Below are 8,659 nucleotides of genomic sequence, written 5' to 3' on the forward strand. Positions count from 1 at the left end.
ATATTAAACTTTTTTTAAAGAAAAATTAGAGTATGATATAAAGACAGTAAACCATATAAATAGACACACTGCTTATTATGTAAGATTTTTTTTACCTAGCTACTATGTTAGAAGAAGAGATGAGGTATATGTTATTTTGAAAAAAAAATGTTTAATTTTGTAAAAAATATTCATGCCACAGTCAAGAGTCAGAAATATTTTACCGACACACTGCACACAATGTAAATGTTTTTACTTGGCTACAATGGAAGTCAGAGAGACTTGGCAGGTGATATATATAAATAAATTAGTGTGAGATTTTCTAGAGCCACTAGCAGGGAAAAAATAACTGATTATTTGGGCGTATGTATACCTTTTTAGCTAAGATGCTGTCAGATGGAGAAAGCACTCAGATTCATAAGTGTGCACAGCCTATTGCATTAGGGTGTACCCCCAAACATTTTAAAACATTAATTGGTGTCAGTAGAGCAGTAGATTTTGTCAGCAGAGCAGTGCAGTTCTCAGTAGGGCAGAGGTTGGTGTAAGTAAGGCAGTGGACGGTGTGAGTACTTTTTATATTTATTATTTCATTCTTTATTATTTTTTACAACTTTTTAGGGCTTTGGTGAAATATCAGCAGGGAGAATCTGTATAGAATGCATTAAGGTAAGAAACCTGTGCTGCATGTGTGACCCCTCACCCTCCTTACACTTAAATTAGACCAATCCAGCGGGTCTCCCGGCTATGTCCCTCCTCACTCCACATATTGACATCAGCAGAAGCTATTGAATCCTGCTGCTGTCAATCAAATTCTGTGATGGGGCAGGACCAAGCCTCCCTGTCTATGTAAATGTCTGTGTAAATGGACACAGAAAAAGCAGCTTGGGAGTTATCCTGCATGAGTGCCTCCATAGGAAGAAGCTTCCTATGGGCATTCCCCGAAGATGTGGAACCAGGAGCGAGGACCCCATAAGAAGAGGAGGGGGGCTGCTCTGTGCAAAACCAGGTGAGTGTGATAGGTTTGTTATTTTAAAGGATAAGTTCCCCTTTGGGAACATGTTCCGCTTGTTCTTAGGGTGGCACATCGTGTTCCCGCTCCTCTAGCTTCTCCCCAATCCCCCTTGTAATGGTGATAGCCGGCTGGGGATCTTCTCCCCGCACCCGCTGTCACAATTTAAAAAAAAAGAAGAATAATAAAATATGGCCTGATGCACCCCGTGATGCACCTCCACCCTTAAATAACATAGAAGGTTGCAAAGGTTTGCCCTTGGGAATTTAAATGAGGTGCGGCACACCCAATGTTGAGATATAAAATGCAAGTTTATTGGTACATACAATGTCAACAAATGAACACAAATATCATATTTTCAAAACAAATTTGTAATGTTATACACAGTATATTATATATTCATAGTCAAGTACAGTATTCCAATTCCAAGAACAATCCATGGTAGGTATGAAGATGCATCCTGGTAGGCTGACGCGTTTCGTGAACAACCGTTCACTTCCTCAGGGGTTGATGCAATACTTAATTTAAATCTGTTAAAAAAGAAATTGCATGCTTATGTTCCATTGGCTGCCGCTGGGAATTTCAATCCTTGGAGCTGTGGGCCTTGGATCCACAACGGCCCGGCAGGACAAACAGGGCCATACCCAAGCACAAACCAACATAATGTGGCATCTATGGTGATGCCACACCATGTTGGTTTGTGCTTGGGTATGACCCTGTTTGTCCTGCAGGGCCGTTGTGGATCCAAGGCCCACAGCTCCCAGGATTGACATTCCCAGCGGCAGCAAATGAAACATGAGCATGCAAAAGGTTGCATGTATCATCACCATGGAGCTACTGGAATTTGAAAAGAATGTACCCATGCAGGGCTCATAGAACTCATGGAGTTCTGTGAATATTGAGTTAAACACTCCCCAACTGTTTGGGGAGTATATGTGATTAATAAAATATACTTTTAAATAATTTATCTATTATATGTATTAGTTTCATAACGGTACCCCTTAAAATCCCAACCTATGCCCCAGTTCTCTATAGCTTCTCGAGTTATACATGTAGCTAAAAAGGAGAACCAGAACCTTCACTCAGAGGAAAAGTGGATTTTATAAAAAAAGTTGGCAGTGTACCACCCCTGAAAGGGCCTCTGTGAACAGAGGGATTCCCTTCCTGTGAAATAATCAGTCATCTATACAAAGTAATTGAAATCAGAAGAACTACCACAACCAGCCTACAACATTAACCATAAGTATATATATATATATATATATATATATATATATATATACACCAGTATAGAAGAGATTAATAACAGTACATACATCCAATGTACGAACAGGTGTTATCAGCAAAGGGGCCAGATAGGAGTCCTGGTTGTACTGTGCACATATACCCGGGTATGTTTGTTGCAGCAAAGTCCAATTTCAGGGGCCCCTGAGCATAATGCAGCATCTATCTTTGTGTTGGAGACCTGGAGAAAAGATCTGCAGAGCTTCTTCAGGTATTTGCAACTCCGCCATACCTACCGCTCTCAGTTCTGAGCCTCTAAACTTGGATCCTGTCCACTCTTCACTAGAATCTTTATTGAGAGACCATTCTCTGGTCAAACCCCTTTCCAAAATCTATAAGGCCCTTATGCCCTCTGTTCATGATGGCCTGGAAAGTCTTCATTCCAAATGGAGGGCAGATGTGCCATATATGGATGCAGAAGACTGGGATATATGGGAATACCCCTTTCTTCAGCTGATTGCTGTCAGAGATCCACTTATTCAAATAAATTATTACACAGAGCCTATTTGACACCACATGGAATAAATAAAATCTACCCCATTGCCAGAGACATGTGGCATTTTCAGCACATGTTTTGGTCTTGCTCACGGATTCATATGTTTTGGTCCAAGGTCACTCAATTTATTTCCTTTCTAACCACAGTTTCCATCCTGAAGAAAACAGAATTTTGTTTTTTAGAACTGGTTGGTCCTGGTTTTCCACAAAGCAACCAAGACCCTCCATGACATGCTATTATTTTAGGCAAGAAAAGCCATTGTACTAAAATGAAAATCACCCAAAGCAACTACTCTGAATTTCTGGAAAGCTTTAGTAAATTCTGTTTACCACTCTACAAGGCCACCCATGTCTCTCATGGATGGGATGCCCTAGTACATTTAGTAAGGTGTGGGACCTTTGGATATATTCATCTGCCACCAATGAGACATAAATAGACTCACAGTCCATGTAGGACGACCCTTTAGAGTTTTGTTGAGCCCAAGGGGACAACGATAATGATCTATGCCCCTGTAGTTCTTTTAAAATGATGCTATAATGGAAAGTTGATAACAGTTAAACTCCATTCCTTCTCTTTTAAGCAAATTGGAGGACTATTCTGTCTGGTCAATTCTGATGCTACTCTGCCATGTGGAACCAAGCCAAAGTTTAGTTACTCTGTTTTAAGTTTACGCAGTTGTGATTTTTCTATTTTCTACACTGTACATTTTTGAGCCTGTGTGTGCCCAACCAGCTCTGTTTTATATGTTACATACAGTACATAGTATTGTTTTATATGTACCACCTTTCTTTACAAAATGCAAATATAAAGAATCTTAAAAAAAAAAAAAAGTTCTGCGGTCATGGGGAGGTCCTTCATCTATTGTCCAGCCAGCCTGGAAAGGAGCTTGTTACCAGTAGGAACTTTTGTGTGGCAATGGAACTCTGAAAATTAGTCCCTCCCTAGTAGTTTCCAATCTGACATGCAACCAGACCTCTAACATCATGATCCAGAAGTGGTTGTCGGATGCCAAATCTGGATCTTGACTATGTAGGTTATCAAGCCCTAAGCTAAAACTAGCTATAGAAGCTCAGACCAGAAGAGACAGAGTTAACTAGAATAACTATAATAAGGAGCTGCATAAAAAATTATGTTGCAATAAACAGGTTATAATATACTGTAAGGTAACCACTACACATACAGTAGCACAGACCTTGCTATCTGACATCATACATTTGTCAGGAAGGACATACTAGTAGACAAGATGTCTCTTCTACACAGATATCTGTGCACAGACTCAGGCCGGCATACAGCCTTACACGTTTAATAGGAAAGATGTACTTGCTCATGTACAATGACTTGCCTGTACACATGAATCTGTCACTAATGTTGGCACCAGGCAGGCTATTTAAACTGAGCCACTGCTCTGGTTCAGTATTGTATTGTATACAGCATTTGCCATGTGATATGTGATCTGTTACCTATATCTGATAATAACCCACCTTGTCCTGATCATCCTTTAAGCTCCGCCTGCACCAACTTCAGTTTGCTTTGACCTTTGCTTTTGCCTGTTCCGGTTACCATTGCACTGCTAATCAATATAGTCTCTGGCCTGCATCCTAACCACACTGATGTCCATGTCTTTGTGTCTGATCCAATTAGCAGTCTTTGATCTGGCATGTCTGAGTCCACTGTTCCTCCACATGCTGCCTAGCAATCTGCTCCGAGCACCTGCCTGCTGACCAACCAGTACCTACTCATCACCTGTCTGCTACCAGCCAGCACCTGCTCATCACCTCAACTGCTGACCAGCCTGTGCCTATTACCTGTCTGCTGCCAGCCAGTGCCTGCCCGTTCCAGCCTGCTACTTACCTGCTCACGCCAACCAGTTATCCTGCTGTGGTCCACTGGCTTTCTGCCACTCTGACTTGAACATTCTATTGGCTTGGTATTTGATTTGATTCGAATTCAGAACAGTTGAAATATTATCAACTGATTCAAATTCCAGGTGAAGAATAGCTAGTTGTTAAGGAGAGGAGCAGGAAGCTGGCCTCAACAACTGAAGACTTATCAGCTGTGTAAACACAAGAATGCCGGCAATTAAAAATTCTGAAAAAAAAATGCAAAAATTAAAAAAAAAACAGTGTGGGGTTCTGCCCAAAATTCATACCAGACCCTTATCCGAGCATGCAACCCGCCAGGCCAGGAAAGGGGGGGGAGCGAGTATGTTGATGGGGACAAGGGCCTCTTCTCTACAACCCTGGCCGGTGGTTGGGGGGGTCTGCGGGCAAAGGGCTTATCATAATCTGGAAGCCCTCCCCTATGTAAAAAGTAAATAAAAATACAAGTTTTTGGCAAGTCCTTTATTAAAATAAAATAAAAAAAATCCCCCAGCATAGATCCCTTAATCATAGCTATTTAAGAACTGTCAGATAGTGGAGCTGGCAGACAGCAGGTGCCTTCGTCGGGACCGGAGGATTTTTTTTTTCTCTTTTCGGGTCAGTAGTGGGGCTTTCAGATTCCATTAAGCCTGCAGACCCCCCCCCCCCCAGGGTTTTGGGGAAGAGGCCCTTGTAACCATTTTTCCATACAAGTACCATACACGAATAACGCAATTAACAAACAAAAGCTATTTACAAATTCAGGCAGTAGAGGACAGCAGATCCTTAGTATTTGCGGAATCCTATTTCTAGGATTTAAGAACAAAAAATAGTACAGATTATACTTTACATATATTTGCAGAATATTATCCTGGATCATGGCAGTTAACTTAAGAAGGATACCAAGGTTGATACAAACAGTATGATATAGCCTAAATAAAAGCTATAAAAAATCAGAAAAGAGAAAAACAACGCATAAACCATAAACTGTTGTCTATTTTTAATACAGATGCACCATAATGAAGGTAAAAAAAAAAATGATAGTCATGAAATATGTACACATTTTTATTTTTGGGAACCAGCTTTGCAAAATCTAAGTTTTAAGTTTATTTGTTGACAGCGCGACTTAATCAATGCAAATATTCTTGCAGAGCTCAGGATGTTACCTGCCATAAAGTTTTCTTTCTTTGCAACTGTAAACCAACTGTGAAAAACGGGTTTTGGTGTTAGTCATGCAAAAACACTGTAACCCAACAGAAATATTTCTGCAGAGCACAGGATGTTACCTGCCTAAAATAGTTTACTGAATTGCAATGGTGAAACAGTTTCAGAAAAGAAAAATCCTTTTGGGGTGTTAGTTATACAAAGCAACATAACCCTACAGAAATATTCAGTCAGACCACAGGATGTCAATTGGCCAAAAAATGAAAATTATTAGCATTCTTGCAGAAAAATTGGGTATGTCAAATAAAATTGTCATGGAAAAAATAGCAGCAATTAGCCTAGGATGAGACGGTATAATGGTAGGCCAACAGCAGTGGCAGTAACAGTGCTCGGCCAGAAGTGTGTAAGCACGTTGGATAATGTACACAGTTAGCTAATCAGCAGCTGGCCCAGGCTTGGAAAGTGGTTAAATGTTTCCTACTAGATATAATCAAACATTTAAAAATGATATAGTTCAATAATGAAAAAAAGAGAGTCCATGCATCTTGGTGTCCTTAACGGCAACAATTCCAAATACAAATCACATAAAACTCACATAAAATGCTGCTGGTGACCCAAAATCGCACAGCTGCGGAACGTCAATGCCAAATGTAGGGCTTTGACGGTTTTCGTCCTAAAGGATGTGGTCACAGGTTCACCAGCAGCATTTTATGTGAGTTTTATGTGATTTTGGAATTATTTTATGGTATGCTTGAATAAACGTACTGCACAGTGATTATACCTTGGGGCTCTGGCTGAGCTGCTTTATTTTCAGTTGGATTCTGTTGCGGTGAGTGGACAGAGGTTTTCCACTGTTCTGACATCCAGAGTGACCCTTTTTATGTAAGTTTGAGGCTTTCTAGCTGCTGTAATGGCAGTCAGGACATCTGGTGGGTGTTCAATCCCTTTGTTGTTGGCCATGATACAAGACTGAATATCTTTAAACCTGCACTTTGAAGCGGTGCAGTGCATCGCATACTAGCACATTATGAAATACTTACCTTGGAACAAAGTCCTCCAGCAGCATGCTGTCACCGCTGAGAGGGCTGACATCTTCCCCTTTCTTCTTTCGGGTTTGCGCGCTCCAGTTCTGGCACGAGGCTCTGAAGTTCCAGTAAGGTATGCCAGGCCTTCAGAGCGCATGCGCCAGTGATTTCACCGGCTGCATCAGGGATGAATATCTCCTAAACGGTGCACGTTTAGGAGATATTTATTTTACCTACAAGCAAGCTTTTGGCCCATTTCACACAGGCGTACCGCCCGATGGAGTCCGTTCTGCTCAGCGGGGGATCAATCCGCCGATCCCCACTGACCAGGCGGATGACAGCTCCATCTCCGCTCAGAGGCTGAGCTGTCAAATCCCTGCTGTCCTCTATGGGGAGATTCGGATGAGAACGGACCGCCTATCCGTTCTCATCCGATCCCATCTAATCCGATCCTCCAGACGGATGGAAAATAGGGTTTGCTTCCATCTGTCCGGATTTCACAGACAGGATTGGATCGGACAGCAACGGGTGACAGCGGAAATGTCTCCGCTGACACCCACTGCCCCATAGGGCTGCATGGAGCATCCAATCAGGTCCGCCTGAAAAACTGTCAGGCGGATGGGATTAGATTGCCCGTGTGAAAGGGGCCTTATTATATAGAACAAAATGTGTGTCTGGACAGACGCACTCCAATGCAAATATTTATTGAAAAGAGGATAAAATACCACAGCATACAGAGGTATGGATCAAAGACAGCTGACGCGTTTCACACTACTAACAGTGCTTAATCTTAGCTATAGTGTGCATGACTAAAAACAAGTTATATATAGATAACAAAAAGCTCCATAATGTGCATAAATGTCTTAAACTAAATCAGATGCACCTAATTGAACAAAAGACCACCCCCACAGGCTGCTTAAGCTATCAATGACCAAACAATTTAACCCCTAACGGGGTCGTCATTAGGTCACATATCACTTTGCTCATTCGCAAATCCGGGATTATATAAAAATAAAAACAGAAATAAATTTGTGTGTGAAAACATGAAAATAATAAAAAATCTAAACATACATACACAGAGATACATAATAATCAATATCATAAAACACTGTATATATGATCATATTACAACAAAGTATCTTTCATGAAAAATATCCTCATGCAACACACATATATATGTTAGTTTAAAATGCTTTGAAATACATATGTGTGTGCAGTGTATACAGCGAGTAGGCACAGACTTTGTTTTAACGCCCCCCTTTAAGCCCTTTCCACTTTTAGCTGGGTACACACTTAAAAGAGAAGTATGGGGAAAGTTTGTTTTGTAATACAGTTCTGTAAGCAACAACTTATTTTCTGGCAGTGCCCCTCCTGAGACTAGACTCTGGATCCGCCCCTCCTCCTTTCTCTGAAGATAGCCAATCGGCGGAAACACGTCAGGCAGGAGGAGTGCCGTCACCACGTCGCTTAGGATCCGAGCTGCAGCCGGACCCAGGCATTTAGGAATCCCTCAACGCTTTTTATCTTTATGTGAAGTCTATTCCGCATACATGTAAGTGCAATTTTTTATTCAATAAAGCAATATCAAGGGTAATGCACCATGGGCAGTTATTCTTTTACATGTTAATGCTGGAGCGAAATGATCCTCATAATCACCCATAACAAGTAGCCATGAGTACTATCTGAACACAGAAACCTACCCGAATGTGAACAGTGGAGTGACATAGGACTTCTACATCCATTGTGGCTACCAATATCGGTTGAACCTGAGGGCAGTGTGCAGTGCTTGATATACCCATTTGATCTGGTAAGAGGCCTGACGGGCCCTTGTGAATGCACGGCG

This window comes from Pelophylax lessonae, assembly GCF_965119305.1.
Source record: "Pelophylax lessonae genome assembly, chromosome: 1".
Classification (NCBI taxonomy): Eukaryota; Metazoa; Chordata; class Amphibia; order Anura; family Ranidae; genus Pelophylax; species Pelophylax lessonae.